General features: G+C 35.2%; 1 protein-coding gene and 1 long non-coding RNA gene across 3 annotated transcripts in view; one reads left to right on the top strand and one right to left on the bottom strand.

Annotated features, from left to right (window-relative positions):
• The window catches only part of DDX10 (DEAD-box helicase 10), a 175,604-nt gene that overhangs the window by 88,890 nt on the left and 68,865 nt on the right, over positions 1-17,849 (bottom strand). The window lies entirely within an intron of this gene.
• On the top strand, positions 10,511-17,643 carry LOC131199335 (uncharacterized). Its single transcript, XR_009155328.1, has 3 exons — positions 10,511-11,141; positions 11,803-11,923; positions 15,663-17,643. It is a non-coding gene; the product is annotated as an uncharacterized LOC131199335 (long non-coding RNA).

Genomic DNA, 17,849 nt, shown 5'->3' with positions numbered 1-17,849 from the left:
AGATTTTTACTCTCAGCTTGCCTATCTTCTACAGAGAAGAAAGCAAGCCTGCTTAAAGGTAAAGATTCCCCTCACACACATGTGCTTGTCGTTCCCGACTCCAGGGGGCGGTGCTCACCTCCATTTCAAAGCCGAAGAGCCAGCACTATCTGAAGACGTCTCTGTGGTCATGTGGGCGGCATGACTCAATGCCAAAGGCACATGGAACGCTGTTACCTTCCCACCAAAGGTGGTCCCTATTTTTCTACTAGCATTTTTTACCTGCTTTTGAACTGCTAGGTTGGCAGAAGCTAGGACAAGTAATGGGAGCTCACCCCGTTACGCAGCACTAGGGATTCGAACCTCTGAATTGCCAACCTTTCGATCAACAAGCTCAACGTCTTAGCCACTGAGCCACTGTGTCCCTTAAAGCCAAAATATTTAAATATGGAGGAAAGTGTTTAAGACTTAATACAATTCTTCAGGACTGTCTATTTTGGCAACAACTGACTTCCAAGAATCATTTGAATACCCCACAACCCAGATCCAGCTCTAATTTTCTCAGTAATCTAATCTGTAAATGGATAAAACTGTCAAAACAAAGCAATCAGCACTTTGAATTACTTGAATATCCCTCTTTAAAGATAACTACTTAATGGACTTAAGTGAGTTAAGCAACTTTTATTTACCACTCTAAACAAAGGAAAGGAAAGGAAAGGAAAGGAAAGAAACAACAGAGCAAACTGTTGCATCTGAAAACAAAGCATTTAGTCGGCATAGCTATGAAGAATATTGAGACGATTTATATTCACTCAAACATAACTGAAGTGTCTCTTGAGGCACACAAATAAATTAATTATGCTCATGACTCTCTTAAACCAAGAGAATTATAAATTCAATTATTTGATAAAGATTTATTATGTGCAAAGCTTCTCAAAATCTGAGGACATGGAATGCAGGCACTTAGTACAACTTAAGCACCGGAAAACTGTCCGTATGAGTTAACTTATTCTAGTTTTTAAACTATTGCTCCTAAATATTTGAGGGATATATGTTAATATTCCAAAACATAAAGTATAAAATAGAATATTAATATTTGGTTATCTCCATTCATTATTGAATTGACGTTTTGTGCACAGGAGCTACATATATAATATAGATCACAATGAAGTTTTTAAAATTTGGAAAACCTATTTATTCTGTCACTCTACAAATACTTGAAGGAATCTGATTTCCTTTCTCAGAAGCACTGTATCATCCCTGCTTGAGTTACTGGATTCCATTATAGACAGTCTTCTACTTAGGAATTTTCGAGTTGCAAACTTTCACCAGAACAAACAAACCTGTTCCAAACAACCTTCAGATATCGTTTTTAAATTCTAAAAATTACACGTGGTCCTTGACTCATAACCGGTCACTTAGTGTCCATTCAAAATTACCAAGGCCAGCCCACCTCTTGCAATTAAGTGCTTGTGTTTTGGGCATTCAGCAACAGACCTTACAGCATTTACAGAATCCTGCAGTCATGTGACCATAGTTTACAATGGCTCTTTTGCCAGAAACCCACTGCAAAAATTATCATAAACTTAGGTCAATCATGTGAGTGCCTCAAATTGTGACAGAAATTCCAGCCTCCATTACAGTCATAAGTCAAGACTACCTGTACAGGAACTTGTACTTTTAATATTTATTCCTATGTAATCAAAAGATTTTCCACACTCAAAGAAAAGATATCAGTGAACCGAAAGGACAGCAAAATATTGCATAAATACAATTGGAGGAGAGGGGGGAAGGGAAAGGAGAAGGAGAGAAAAAAGTCTTGGAGAAGATGTCCAAAACACCCTAGTGAAAAAAGAACATGCTGTCTGAGAAAGAGACTAATGAGAACAGAAGGCAATAGAACATTCCAGAAGAAGAAAAGGCTGTACAAGAGCACTGGATATTTCAGTATTCAACACTGAATGACCTCCCCTTAATTTAGTTCACATATATCCTTTTATCTACTATATCATGGGTGTCAAACTCACAGCATCATGTTGCTGTCAGATGACATATCGTGACTTTTTTCCCTTCGCGGAGCTGGGGTGGGTGTGGCCTGCTCATGACGCATCCAGCCCACGGGCCGCCAGTTGGACTAGATAAATCATGGAAGGCATGAAACTTCAGTTCATCACTGACCGGCAAAAATGATGCTTTTTTGTGGTATTTATTTTATTTATCTGTAAAATTTACTGACCACCCATTTTACCTCAGGGAAACTCTGGGCAGCTTACAATCAAAAAAGATTTTAAAAAACCCGTATAAGCTAAAAGACATAAATAAGTTATTAGAAAAACCCAAACACTGCAGCTCAGTTAAAGATGGGGGGGAGGGGGGGGGAGGAAAAATGGAGTGGTGTGATCTGTTGTTAATCTATCAACCACTACCCCTGTGATGCTCTCCCACTGGAGCCCAAGGTAACTGGCAGAGCCAGGTCTTTAGGTACTTTAGTGCCTGGATGGAAAACTGTCAGGAAATTAAAGGATTAAAAACTAGACAAGGAAGTTGAAAAAGAAGCCTGGAAGAAAACAAGGGCAAACCACTTCCGTAATGTTGTTGAGCAAAGGACCCAGACATAAAACAAGCAACTGATTAGTTCAGCTCGAGTGAATCTTTATATTAATGTAAATTAGGGAAATTAAATATAGAATCTAAATAAAGAGGGATGCAGATATTCTGCGGCTCCATCACGTGCCCAAAAAATCATGAATAAAAAAGGCCCTTTAAAACTGTTTAGTTCAATGAATGTATCACATTCATATTGTGCCTTTCTTTCCGCTCAGGACATCTAACATAAAGGAAATATAAAAATCAATGTGGAACAGAAAATGAAAGCCTGGTCTGTCTTTCTGCTGCTAGCAATTGAGGAGATGAACTGCTGCAGCAGAGATAATGAATCAAAGCAAGGCTCAGGCCCATTTATCTGCTACTGACAAGCTGAAGTTCTCCGAGCCACTACCAATGATAGCAAATGCAAGATATGCTAAATAATTCTCTATCTGCAGTCATCTGGAATTTATTGGCATATAAGTCTAAATTTCTCCATACCAAAAATGTGTCTTTTTAATTCATCGCCCTTCTTTTCTTTCTGTCCTCCCCTTTACATTTCAAAGGTATTAGGGTGAAAAGTTTAGGATTCTTGAAATAATCTGGCCTAAAATGGTTCCTTTTTATCATTATCATAATCCAACATTGCTCTTTGACTGGCATTTCATATACATAAAGGTAAAGGTAAAGGTTTCCCTCGCACATATGTGCTAGTCACTACCGACTCTAGGGGGCGGTGCTCATCGCCGTTTCAAAGCTGAAGAGCCAGCGCTGTCCGAAGACGTCTCCGTGGTCATGTGGCCAGCATGATTAAACACCAAAGGCGCACACAACACTGTTACCTTCCCACCAAAGGTGGTCCCTATTTTTGTACTTGCATTTTTTATATGCTTTTGAACTGCTAGGTTGGCAGAAGCTCGGACAAGTAATGGGAGCTCACCCTATTACGCAGCACTAGGGATTGACAAACTCAGCCACTGAGCCATCGCGTCCCCTCTTCATATACATACACACACACACACACACACACACACACACACACACACACACATGAATGATTAATACTATCACTGTCTTTTCTAATTTTTCTATGTCTCCAGTGGAAGTCCCCCCCCCATTGTTATATTTTTATTATACATTTTTAGGAAAATAAAAATGATTTTAAATAACTATGTATACAATATTGTCTTAAAGAATACACAATCATTGTTAAAATATGTAATATATTTTTAAGTAATATATGAATATCAACAATATTCAATATGGTATAAATAATAAAATGATATTACATTAATTTCTATCACAATAAATTAAATAATTTGTGTTAAGATGTATGCAGAATTATTACCTGAAAATTGTTTCCAGGTTAGATTAACTTCTGTGTCAGATTTTTCTTTTAAAGCACTGAATTATTTTAGACACTGAAGGAGAATCTTAGAATTTAATTAATAATTCTTCTGCAGAAAGAGCTGTGTATACTTTCCAACAGGAAGCATACAATATCCTTTCAGCAATTATCATGGACAAAATTATTTGATGTATTTTGTGGGAATTTTAATTAGTGGCAAATGGAGCCCACATAAAGCAAGCCTATTTTCTCTTTTATGTAAAATTTTTACACTATGTCCACATATGAGTATGCATGAAAGAAATAAACTTGAAACACTTCTGAATTGAATTCTTGTTCGTTCCAATTTGTTACTTAATACAACTTCAGTTTCTTAGCTTAACTAAAACCTAAATGAGACCCCCCAGGTTAAAAACTCCCCATGTTAAAAATGGTTATCAAAATTTGTAGAGAAGTTCCTAAGTTTGGTTTATGTATGAATATTATGCCACTGAAGTAACTTTCAACTGTCTCAAGATACAGAGAATACAGAGCCAATAAATAAAATCCCTCAGCAGCAACTCATGTCTGGGAATGCAGGGCAATGATCCAATCCAAGTTGATTGAGGAATTCTGGGAAATAAAGTCTACACATCTTCCAGTTGCCAAAGTGGAGAAACCTTGATCTAATCTTAACAACAGGAAGCTTACAGCTACATAAATTTTCATCTAAAAGATCTAAGTTATCCTAATGTACACACTTGAGTTTAAAGTAACAATGTGAACTTCCATATAAAAACCACACTTCCATTTCCTTCTTGTCACTTTCAACACTTCTATTTAATTAGCTGTTCAATCCTTTTTGCATCATCAGTGTCATCATTATTTCAAGAATATTATTAGCAAAATAAACTGATAATGCATCACTCTTATATTTAAGAGTTTGCTTTCTAAATTACTGGATTAAATGAACATTATTTTAAATCACATTCCTATACTCAAATTGTGCTTAGATTTTTAAACTTAAACTTTTCATAAAGGCTAACATTGAATTTTAACATTACTCTGAACAGCTATATATCACAAACTCTCTGGCAGAACACTTTATCCAAATAATGATGCATGGACAATTATATTTACTATTTCAATTTTCAGGCAGCCCAATGTTATAGTGACTTTCAATAGCTAATAGCAACAGCACTTAAATTTATATACCGCTTCACTGTGCTTCACAGCACTAAGCAGTTTTACAGAGTCAGCATATTGCCCCCAACCATCTGGGTCTTCATTTTACTGACCTTGGAAGGATGGAAGGTTTAGTCAACCTTGAGCCAGTCAGAACTGAAGTCCTGGCAGTGAGCAGTGACTTAGCCTGCAATACTGCATTCTACCACTGCGCCACCACACCTCTGGATAGGAGGTAGAGGAAGCGAGTAAAGATAACTACTCACTAGAATCTCCTAGTATATATCCATTAAGGTGGGAATAGTCAGGGTTTAAACTCTGGCAAGATTCAGTCAATTGTATATAAGCAAATAAACAACTGAATTCTGGCTGAACTGCTCTTTGTTGTCCTTGGGCTTCACCTGACAATACATCCCAGGCTTCATTAACCCAATTTTAAGGTTTTGCACATTTACAGTTTTTGGCATGTGGTTCTGTTTGGAGGATTTGGACAATGTTCTCTGTATATTCTACGTGTATACAAATGGCAGATGGGCTTTTGCACATGTATAAAATATTTTTTTTCAAGGTCCTGTTATCCACACTTATGTTGGAATGGAACCGTACAGGGTTTCTTTTAATCAAAGTTTTATTAATTTCATTCTCTTAATTATCCTTTCCATGAAATATTCTTTCCTTCCTCATTGCTAGCATAGTTCACTAAGGAATCATTTTCATTTAGCAGGCCATCTGGATACCAAAATCTGTTTCAAGGACAATATGCAACCATTTCAGGTGCTATCGATATAACCTTTTTCATCACTGTGACTATTTTACATTTGCTTACAATGAATGTCATTTGAAAATTTGATCTGTTTACCTATTCAGAAAGAACATCTTGATCTTCCTCTGGGAAAAATGCACTCTTGAAATATTTTAGTGCTATTTACTGTGACTGACAGATATTTTACTCTTCAAAATCAATTGGAAGAAGAAATTTAAAACTAAATAATCTAGGATAGGTATAAAATATTTTAGCTGGTTGTAGAATTCTAATGTTTTAAAATATTGACAACAATAGCAACCAGTTTCAATACAGAAGGTCAGTTCCATCTGGTAATTTGATTTTAGAAATCAAAGATAATTTTGGAACAAAGGGTCTGGGCACTCAGTCTACATAGCATCCTTTGAGACTTGATTAAACAGATTTCTTTCAGTTCTGCTAAATCAGTAAAATGTCTGGTACAAAATAGATGCTGGATATATTTTTAATTCTTTAATTTTTAAACTCATCTTAAGTTCATTAAGAATTTAATTTGGATTGAATCCCATCTGACTATTGCATGCATTCTACATGTAGCTCCCTTTAAAAAGGCTCCAAATGTTATCTGATGCAAATTGCAGTCCTTGTATCACCAATCAGTGCAAGACATTATATCATATGATCCCTATACAGAATGAACAACGCCTAGCTATTGTCAGCCCTGAAGCTGGCTGAGCTGTGGCCATTTTTCTTTTGTAGCTTTTGTGAGTGAGGCAATACATACCAGTACATGATTACCTTAAAAAATGCCACATCCATCGCAAAGCTGCATAGTGGCAACAGTCAAAGATACTAAAGTATACCATCACTCTGAAAAATATTCTCCCCTCTAGCTGCAGTACTCTTCTCATTTATGTTCATATAATGTTCAAACAATAATGTGAGAAAAATTTAAGATACTCCTTACAATGTACACGTCAGGACAAAGCTGGGGTTTCCCGTTCCAACAATAGCACCTTTAAGTTCTCCATCTATAGATTAGTACTTCTCTGACATTTTAATTAAAAGTACACAGTATGAGTAGTATTCTCTGAAGAATGTTGCTGAAATAAATACATTTAAGAATTCCCATGATCATCATCAAATACTGGTCCAGGCAGTCCTCGTTTAGCAACTACAACTGGAACTGACAACTTGATTATTAAGTTGTGATCATTTATGACCAGCAAAGGTCATAAATGCAAGATTGGTCTCTAAGGTACTTTTCATCACCATTGTAACTGTGAACAGTTGCTACACGAGGCCATTGTTAAACAAAACTAACTTGCCATTTCTTCCTTTTGCCTGCCCCAAACAACTAGGATAATTATTTACAAAAAAAACCCTTTGTAGTTTAGCACCTAAGCAGGATTAACCTAGTAAATAGATTACCAGGGATCACCAATTGACATAAACATCCCAGAACACTACAAAACACTACAAGAATGGCCATCACTTTTCTATTTATGCCAAGAGACCTGCATGGACTTATCCAAGGAGTAAATTCAAAAGAATTCTCCTTACTTTTACAGGGAAAGTGGATCCATATCCTACCTGGTACATTTTCATTTATCCAACATTTGTATTCTTCCATTATGTCCTGTCTTCTGTTATGTCAGCTCCTGAATCCTTAATTACCACTTCTCCTTATGAGTCATTCCTCTGTTCCTCCTTCAAATCTGTCTTCTGTTCCAGTTTTAAAGCTTCCTTGTATCTCTCTCTCCATTGCCTTAACTTTGCTGATTCTCTATCAACTATGGAACATCTCATATGAAATCTTATGTTTCACTGGATGGTCTTCTATAGCAGAAATCAGGAGCAGTAACGAAATAGGGCTGATAAGGAACACTGGTCAGAAGTTGGGGCTGGGAAGTGGCTCAACAGGCTAATGTAGTCTGTTATTAACACACAGCAGCCTGCAATTACAATTACTGCAGGCTCGAGTCCCACCAGGCCCAAAGTTGACTCAGCCTTCCATCCTTTATAAGGAAGGTAAAATGAGGACCCAGATTGTTGGGGGGCAATAAGTTGACTTTGTATATAATATACAAATGAATGAGACTATTGCCTTACACAATGTAAGCCACCCTGAGTCTTCGGAGAAGGGCGGGATATAAATGCAAATAAAAAAAAAATTACAGGTCTTTTTTTACCATGTATTTCAACCGTACCGAGACTATTATTCAAGATAACTATGGGTCATGAATATTACACACAAGATGTTTTTTTGACAGAAGCTAACATCTGGCAATGAACTGTGCTTTATATGCACTAATTATGTCATATTAGATATTATAATTTTTACTTAGTTTTCTATACCAGTCCAGTACTATAAGGATGTCTAAAACATTTTAATATATCTCATAAACCATTTTTTTTATCACTTCAATACAATTTGCATTAAGTCTGCCTCAATAGGCACTAAGCAACCTTCAGCTGCAAGATACGAGCAAAAGTTAAAAAAGAATCCAGCATAAAAGATGCTTGGAAAAAACAGACATATAAAAATAACGTGTTAAAGTTTAAGGGAGATGAATGTTAAATTCATATCCCCAAGACTGTATTTTCATTCGTATTGCCTTTTTTCAATAATTACAGTAGTAAAAGCAAATGAAAAGTGAAACCTAGAGAAAGAGGAGAAAAATAAGCAGCGGGGGGGGGGGGGAGTAAAATAAAGAAATATTTAAAGTGACTGATATTATTTTCCATGATATAAGATGTTTTAAAATATTTGACATGCACCATTAATAACAACTGTAATAAAGTTATAGTATTCTATTTGATCAAGAACATCTGATGCAAAATAGTATTCCCTTTCAGTTTTTTCTGCCAATCTGTTCGAATTACCTCAGAGAAACATGCACTGAGCTTTTCAAGCAGCCATTCCTTCTCAGCTTGCTTACCCCTTATGTTATCAACAAGCCTGTAGCAAAGCAACTGTCAAACTCAATTTTAGGACAGCTGTTAAAGTTACACTTTAATACACAGCTGGACCTTCTAGCATATTTCAGTCATAAATCAAAGGTGAACCCTGCTTTGATTTGTTAGAATAAGCATTCAAAAAGCTTTTATCAGCTCATAACACGTGCATTTTCAAATTCAGAAAATAAAGTAGTTACACAAGTAGAATATTAAGTGACATTCAAAAAGGTGAAGGAAGCCTACAGATATTTTAGGTAACCTCACTGAATCACGATCACATGATGGCAATGGCACAAGACACCATAGCCATATCCTCATCAAGAAGATCTACAATTGATCACCAGCCAGAGTTCTACACAGAGCCTAATGGCCACAATCTGCACTTGCTCATCAACTGTTAGTCAATGGTTAGTCTAGGACAGAGGTGTTAAACGCAAGGCCCTGAGGCCGGATACGGCCTGTGGGGTGCTTAGATCTGGCCCACAGGCCACCCTGGAAACAGTGAAGGACCAGTGAAAACAGAGCTCGGGAGGGCTGTGTGCGGAGGCCATCGCAGTTGAAAATGGAGCTCACAAGGGCCATGGGTGGCACTCCCAAGCTCTGTTTTCGCTGGCAGAGGGTTGCAGAAGGCCGTCAGAGCCAAAAATGGAGCTCAGGAGTCCGTTTTCACTGACAGAATGCTCGGGCCACCACACGTGCCCCCGACACGAGTGACATTGAGCTGCGCACACACACACACACACACACACACACAAGGTCAAAAACAACCCTGATGTGGCCCTCAATGAAATTGAGTTTGATACCCCTGGTCTAGACCTGCTCCCTCAAGGGCAGGACCATTCTATTGAGGAACATCACCAGAGCAGAAGAGAAGCAAAGTGAACAAAACAGTAATTCTATCTTGTTAAGGTTCAATTTCAGACTGTTTCATACTACCCAGACCCCAACAGTCTTAAGACTCCTTACACAAGACTTTGAGGGCATTTTGCAGCTACTTTAAAAAGTCCCACAAACTTTTATTAGTCAGCTGTTTAAAGCAGCAGCTTTATTTATTCAAGCTCAAATAGAAGTCTGAAAAGAAGACATATGTGATTTAATGACTAGCAAAATGATTTTCTGCTAGTCTAGCAAAATGATTTTGAACTGAAGAAGCTTCTTGGATGAGAAGCAAAATATTTTCAAGGAACAAAACTAGAAAGTCCAGTTGCCTTTTGAGTAGCACTTTTTGGGATGACTACAAAAATGAGTTTGTGCTCATACAAGGACTGAAGCGTATTTTTCAAATTTTTGACAAATGCACATCCCCAAAATACATCATGCCATAAAATTAAGTGTAAAAATCTACAAAACCTACAATGTCCAGAATTGTATTTTATGAGATGGGTGGTTCTACAAATTTGATTAATAAGTAAAATGATAAAACCACAGGCAAACGGTATGAGAACATAGCTCTGTATGAAGCCATAAAATCAATACTACTTCCCTCAATATTTATTAATTATATATACTATATATAACTAACATATATGTTATACTATATATGTTATATATACTTTAACATGAACAATCCAAAGACATTCAGATTGATATGTGGTTTCACTTCAGTTGTGAAACCACATATAAAATGGTATTATTCATCTAAACTAATCTGGTTTACTTATGTGACTCCTTAGGATCAGATACAAGAGACCTAAAATGATAACTTTAACAGAACTACCTTCCAAAAATATTGGAGCATTGCCTCTTTACTTAACTTTTTTTATTTAGCAGCATCTATCAAAATTTGGATAGTTTGTATTTTTTATTTAACAGGATCTATTAAAATATAGATAAGGCAGGGAATTAGTGGACTTCGAGAGAGTGTTGTGGTAAATTATGCAGACAATGATATGTTAATGTTTGCATCTCATCTTTATGTATTAATTAATCATAATTGCTATAACTCAGAAAATCTATTTGTGTGGTTACTGAGATTCAACACCAACTCAAAGGCACAAAATCAAAAGACCAATTACAGTACTATTGTAATTCCAATAATTATAATTATCATAATTACTATAAAAACATGGCAATTGATTACGGAGTTTGTAACACAAATAATATCTTCAGTGTGTAAATGGAAAATGATTGGAAAAACTCTAAAGGTGGCAAAAAAAGCCAGAGGCACTAAAGTTGCAAAAGGAAAAATCAGAGGTCAGCTGGCAAGTTCTAACGTGATAGCTCAAAGCTACCAAAATAACTTAACAGAAACACACAGGAACTCCAAATTGTTAAACAGCAGAGATGGATTGAAGCTTACTGTCGCAAACCTGGAACCTTAGGCATGCACTGATTTCCAGAACAAGCCTGCGGAGAAGTGAGGTAACAGAACAGAAATAGATTTTTTTCACGATTACTGCTTGCAAAAGTTTAGGCAACCTGTTCAAATTGTTTCTTTTCAGGAATCTCTAAATGAACAGAAACTAATATTCTGTTCATGCATGGTACACATTTTGCAAATCTGAATGCATATTTTACATGCAATTGTTTATGCAATTTTCTGAATTGAAAAAACAATGAATATAGCAGATGCCGTATTCAGGCAATCTTAAGAGTTCTTTCTTTCTTTCTTTCTTTCTTTCTTTCTTTCTTTCTTTTTTCCTTCCTTTCTTCCTTTCTCCCTCCCTCCCCCATCTCATTCTATAAAGCAACTCTGGACTGCTTACAATTATTTTATAAAATCTCTTTGGCAGAAATATCAGCTTCCAAAGATTTCCTATAGCCAGATAAGAATCCTTCTGTTCTTATATTCTTTCCTACTCTTCCTTTTAGGTTTATTCTAGCTCAGAAATATTATTAGATTTCTTTCTATGCACTACAGGTTTGAGATCTCTGCACACATACTCAGCAGATCACTGTTGCATAAGTCAAGCCATATTGTAGAACTAATGATTATTTTAGCAGTTTTCCAGTGATTTTTGCTTCTGTTTTGCAAATATGATCACTTCTCAAAGAGTTCTAGTAGATTTTTGTTTTTTTGCAGGGTGGATGGGGTCTTCAAACTAATGACCTACAATCAATAAATACACTGAATCTTAAAAGAAGACTATTTCATCAAGACAGCCATCCAAAACATAAAAAGCTGGCATCGCTTGTCTAAAATGGTATAAAGTTTCATGCCTGAGCAGTGGGTTGGACTAGAAGACTCCAAGGTCCCTTCCAACTGTTATCCTGTTAAATTCTGTTGAATTGGACTTAATGAGGGAAAACTATAGGATTCTGTTCTGCTTTCTTTTCTTCTTTATTTATCACTGTAACATGGAGTTCCAAGACTAGACTGATTTTTAAGAATTAGGTCTGTGAAAATCCTTTCAAAAAGGTGTTCTCCAATGCAAAGAAATATGTATAAAAAAAGCACTTCTTTTTCAAGTAAGTGAAGAAGCCTCATGTTTTCCAGACTTGTAGGTTTTCCAGAGAAGACCTTCCTATCTGTCACTGTAAAACTTTCTCAAGACATTAGAACTATTTCCATGATGAGACAGCCGGCATTAATCGTAATATGTGATAATTTTCGTTTAACATGATATGTGAGTAGGAACCAGGGAACAAAATGTAGGTTGTTTTAAGCGGGAAACCACCATATGAAAAACATAATTAGTTGCTTGCTTTACTGAATACAGCTACAGAGTAGCACAATGTATGTATCAGGGTTCATGATTCGCTTATGGTTTCCTTGCTTAGTCCTCTTCTGTGCTGGTGCTTTGCCCAAGCTTTTAATAAATTCACAGAAGTGAAGAGTAAGGGCAGTTGAAGGAGGAGAGAAAGGAAGCCAGAACTGAACAAACAAGCCAAAAATACTTTGCTCATTTAACAAGACAGTCTTGATTCTAATCTGTTTAACAAATGGCTTAAACAAACTACTGCTGCTGATTTTAAAAAAATCTGAATGCAGAAGGAGCTTTTTCCCTTCCAAGCTCTACTTTACATGTAAATCTAATTAAGTTAAATTCATTAAATATGGCAAATATTGTTTCAGCTATATTTAATCTTCCCTCTTTATATCATGTAAAATTGCAATGTAGTAGGAAATGTTAGAAGGGTCTGGGAACTCCTTTGATAGGGATAAATCTGTGGGATCTTAGAACTATGGACTCCAGTTTATAAGATTCTTAGTAGGCAGGTACAATTTTCAATTTAAAGCCATGAGGCTAAACATTTCCAGGGGGGGAAAAACCACATTGGGGGAAAATTGTGCTATATTAGTATTCATTTTTATATTACCCTTCACCGATCTAAGTTCACTTTCCTCTATTAAAAGCAGACGTGACAGTGCATATATCTTGGTTAGGGTTTAGTATGCTTGGTCTTTTTATTCAAAGTAAAAATATAATTTAACCAAAGTAATTATGTTTAGTCAGTCTGTTTATTAATTTGCTTTAATTAAAATTTTGTTACATATAGAACTGTAAGTAGCAGACTACTAAGAAACCTAGGATATCTTAATTTTATCAGTGCCAAGTGGAAAAATCAAAGTTGAAGACAGAAGAAAGCATTAACTTGATAAAATAGAGTTATATTAACAGCAAATTCACTAACCTCTAGATGAAATTAACAGTAAAGTCTATGAACAAATGTGGCACTGAAGCTTCTTTTCTTCTTAGGCAAAATTTCAATGTCCCTTTCGGGTAAAATGGCATTTTTCTCTTAAATAGAATGCTAACTGCACGGTTAATTCTCTGAGTATAGAAACTATGGCACTATGATATTCAAGATAAAAATATTCCAATTATAAGTTAATAGAAACTGTGTACAGGGAATAAAAGATAAAATTGGAGCACAATATCTTATTGAATTCAGTATTCTAGAAGAAAATTCACAAAAGGTGGCTTTTTTTTACTTGTTCACCTTTCAGACTAATTTATAGAACATAAACACTGTTCTAATTTATAGAACAGTGACATTTCTAGGAGGTTTTCAATTATTGTATAAATTAAACTCAACTGTATTCATTTACAAACAGAATTAAGCCTGAATATATTATAAAACTCCAAACCAATATATTGTTCTCAAATGAATGAATATAGATGAATAAATTTTTTAAAGAGCTTTCTCAGAATTTGTAGAAGGAATTTAGGGAGTTGAAGCCTCAAGACATCTGGTGGCCATAACCAGGAACATGTTATTCAACTCAGCATAAATCTGGTGTACAGAAACCATTAGCAAAATGATTTGGTTAAAGGCCAACTGGAATAGTGGTTTTCAGAGCATTTTTGAAAGCTAGTGCTGAAGGTGGAAGCTGTCTCAGTCCTTGAAGGTTGAATCTGGCGCTGTTGTGGAGCACTAATTTGAGAAAATTCAAAGATATCCTTTGGATATGCAGGAATGCATCCAAACACGTATTGGTTAAATATATCATTGCTTCTTTGTAAAATTCTAGTTGCCCCTTAATGGAAGCTTCCAAAATGGCTTCAATCTCTTCTTAAAAATCTCCAGTGATGAGACTGAAGAGTTGCTTATATCAGCAGTCAACTTCTCAAACTAACAAGAAAATAAGTCCAGTTGCCGTGACTCAACTTTCTGACAGAAGGGGGTTCATAAGGAGAAAAAAAATCAGGCTTAAGGAAAAGATTCTCAGCCAACTTGTTCTGTCAACTAGCGATATATATGAGACTCAAAATGGAAGGTCTGTATGCATTTCAGATTCTTCTGATCAAGGTGAATCAGGATGGGATACAATATTTTTCTAAAAGATAGGTTCAGTGATTAATGATGTGTCTCGTTGCTAAGTTCTTTTCAACAGATAATAGTGGTCTCAAAAAAGAGGCATTGATTGTGTTCCCAGTGCAAACTCAGAAACATCAAAAGGAGAAGTGAGTTCTGCATAATAAATAAAGTTTAGGAAATTAATATCTCATGCTGTAGATTTCCCATCCTTCCTAAATAATTCTCGCCTTCAGAATTTCAATCTCCTGGAGCTGTACTTCCTTTCCTCTTGAGTTCATCAAAATCTACTGTAGTTTAGTTCCATATGCAGTTCTATCTCTTTTGGGATCCTCTTCCTTTGCCCATCATACTAAACCCAAGGATAATATGATCACCTTTAGTTCTTCAATCTTCAACCGATTCCTCCCCGACCTTCTTTCTTCTACTTCCTGACAAATGAAGTTGTTAGCAAGAAAGGACAAGAAATCTGCTGGACTTCTGACTCTTGGCAAAATTAGATTCCCAGCAATTGTCAGGATAATTGAAATCTCCCATTATCACTATTGCATGCCTCTTTGAAAAACTGGTCATCTGATACAGAAAAAAACCTCATCTACCCGAGGGCATCTATAATAAACTCCAACAATGGCACTTTATTCTTTTAATCTTACCAAATGCTGTCAACAGGACATCCGTGCTCTGAATCCTGAACTGTATTTTCTAAGTGCTTTTCTAAGGAGGACATTTCTACAGAGTTCTTAGTTTTATATTAGATGATGTTTTAGAGATAACTCCCCTTTATAGCTGATGCTTTTTAAGGAAAAACACAAAAAGGAAAATAGAAGTCATTTGGATTTGGAAATATTAAATGGGGCTACAGAAGGAGTAACTATCTGTCAACTACAGCATGCCATTCAAAGAAAACAAAGCCAACAGTAAGAATAGAAATGACATTTAGCAATAGCACTTAGACGTATATACCACTTCATACTGCTTTACAGCCCTCTCTAAAGGTTTAGAGTCAGCATATTGCCCCCAACAATCTGGGTCTCCAGAATGAGTTATGATAATAAAAACAACTGATGAAGGAAAATAAATATCACTATGGATGTGAAGATCTGGAATTCAGTATATTTTATATCAATAAAAACAAAATTAGTTACAAAATTATATTTCTGTGTCCTTAATATCTTATATTAGATTAAGCTGGAAGTTGGAAAAAAAAATAACCCGAAGGCACTGATAAATCACTACCATGATGTCATCAAGAAAACTTCATAGACACATTCACGGAGACACAAGGAATCAATAACTTTTCTCGGATCCTCATTTAGTAAAATCTACTATTCTGTTTCCCATCTTTAATTTCTCTTCTCTGCACTCCAAACACTATAATTTGGAATTATTCAGGCAACTACATACAGTAACTGAATGTTTCAAATATCTTCCATACTCTAACTCCTTAATATATTTACCCTTACTACATTGCTATTCTTCTACAGAACTGTTGGAATCATTAATGGGTAAGCATTACTTCCATTTAAGTTTTTGAAAGAAAACAGACAGCCAAGGGTAGAAAATTCTTTCATGTCAAGATCAAAAATTAGAAAGTGGAAAAATAATTTTGAACTAGCTAAGATATTAGATCAATTCACCATGGCAATTTGGATAGACTTATTTTTCAATTCAATATATAGTGATAATATTTTACTACTACCAATAAATGACTTATTATATTTAAGCAAAATTATCATTTCACAGCATTTTCCAACTTCCCTTGTCAAAAAAGCTTAGTCCTGTAATATTTTTAACCCAAGTTCAATCTTGTTTCTCTCCTTATTTTTGCACATATTCTGCCTTCATCAGTTTACAAATAACATTCTCAAAAGAACTGCTGTTCCACTGTAGGAACTAAATGTTCCTACACAGCTTGAGAAAACATTTTGAAAAAGTTAAAAAAATTTTTTTTACTTTATCAGAGGTAAAAAAATACCAAGCTGATTATTTCAATTAACTAACAAACAAACATTTTTTAGTGAGATAGATAGAATGAGCAAGTCTGAAATGAGTTAATCAGCCAGATTAGTGGATTTATGATCAGATAATATTTTTTAGGCAAACTACTAGTAGTTTTAGTGAAGCTACTCTCATGTGAAAAGAAAAATTGGAATCAGAAGGACATTTTGCCATTGATTCACATACTTACAACTTAATTTAATTTAGACAAGAAATGTTATGGGTCTGAATTTGCAAAAAAAAATAAAAATTAAATTGTATTGTATGCTCATGGTGAACATAATATTGCTATAGTTTACACAATATTGTTAAAACTTAATTTGGAAAACAAATACATGAAACAGTGTACAGTTCAGCGGGCAAGGAACTTTGGATACAATATAATGCTTGAGCAAAGGAAAAATATGTAGTTGAACCATTTAAAATTAACATTGAATTACACCTTGAAAGGATTTTTTTAATACAATGATAAATCACTGGTATTTAACACCTAGTAAGTTGTCAAAGATATATAAAGATATTTCAAGTGTATGATGGAAATTTAATTTTAAAGAAGATAGTTTTTCTAATTTTTGGTGGACTTGTGATAAAACAAAGAAATACTGGGCCCAGATTCATGTTATAATTCAGAATATTTGTGAAACCAATGTAAAATTGAAAGCTAAAGTTTTTCTCTTAGGATTATTGGACCAGAAATTGGGGGGAAAAGATCTTTGTTGAAAAAAAGAACTTTGTTATTGTTTATGCTGACTTCAGCAAGAATTCTAAATGTACAGTAATGGAAAGATACATCAATCCCCACAACGTAAAGGATGGAAAAGCTAGCAGAGATGGCAAAATTGATTGTTTTAATTAGCGAAAAGAATATATCCAATTCTGTCTCTACTTGGAAACTGCCTCTGGATTTTGTTGCTTGAGACAGAGAGAAATGAGCCCTTGATTGTGAGTTTGTTCTGATTAATCTATTTTGTTGATGGCTAATACTTGTTTGGCTAAAGTAAAAAGTTGAGGCTGTGATTCTATTTTATACTTTACTGTGCTGAAAAAAAGTTGGAAGTCAATGCTTTTTTTTTTCGTTCCCCCTTTACAACTCGCTTTATCCTTTCTTTCCCTTTCCCATTATCTTTATTTTCATTGTATTTTCTATCATGATAGTCAATAAAATTCTTGGAAAAAAATTGAAATGGTTTATTTGGACCTTACCAAAAAAATGTCAAATGATATTCCCATTATTCCTGAATTTTTCCGACCTGGAAATAGCCCTGATATAAAGTCAAGCCATTTTGAACTTAGAACAATTCTGGGATAATCAGAACAGCACTGGAATGCTTCCAATAATGTCAGAACAGCTATTTTAGACTATGAACAGCA

The sequence above is a fragment of the Ahaetulla prasina genome, chromosome 5, assembly GCF_028640845.1.
Source record: "Ahaetulla prasina isolate Xishuangbanna chromosome 5, ASM2864084v1, whole genome shotgun sequence".
NCBI lineage: Eukaryota > Metazoa > Chordata > Lepidosauria > Squamata > Colubridae > Ahaetulla > Ahaetulla prasina.
Note: the sequence above shows the minus strand (reverse complement) of the source record. Positions and strands in the feature narration are given on the sequence as shown.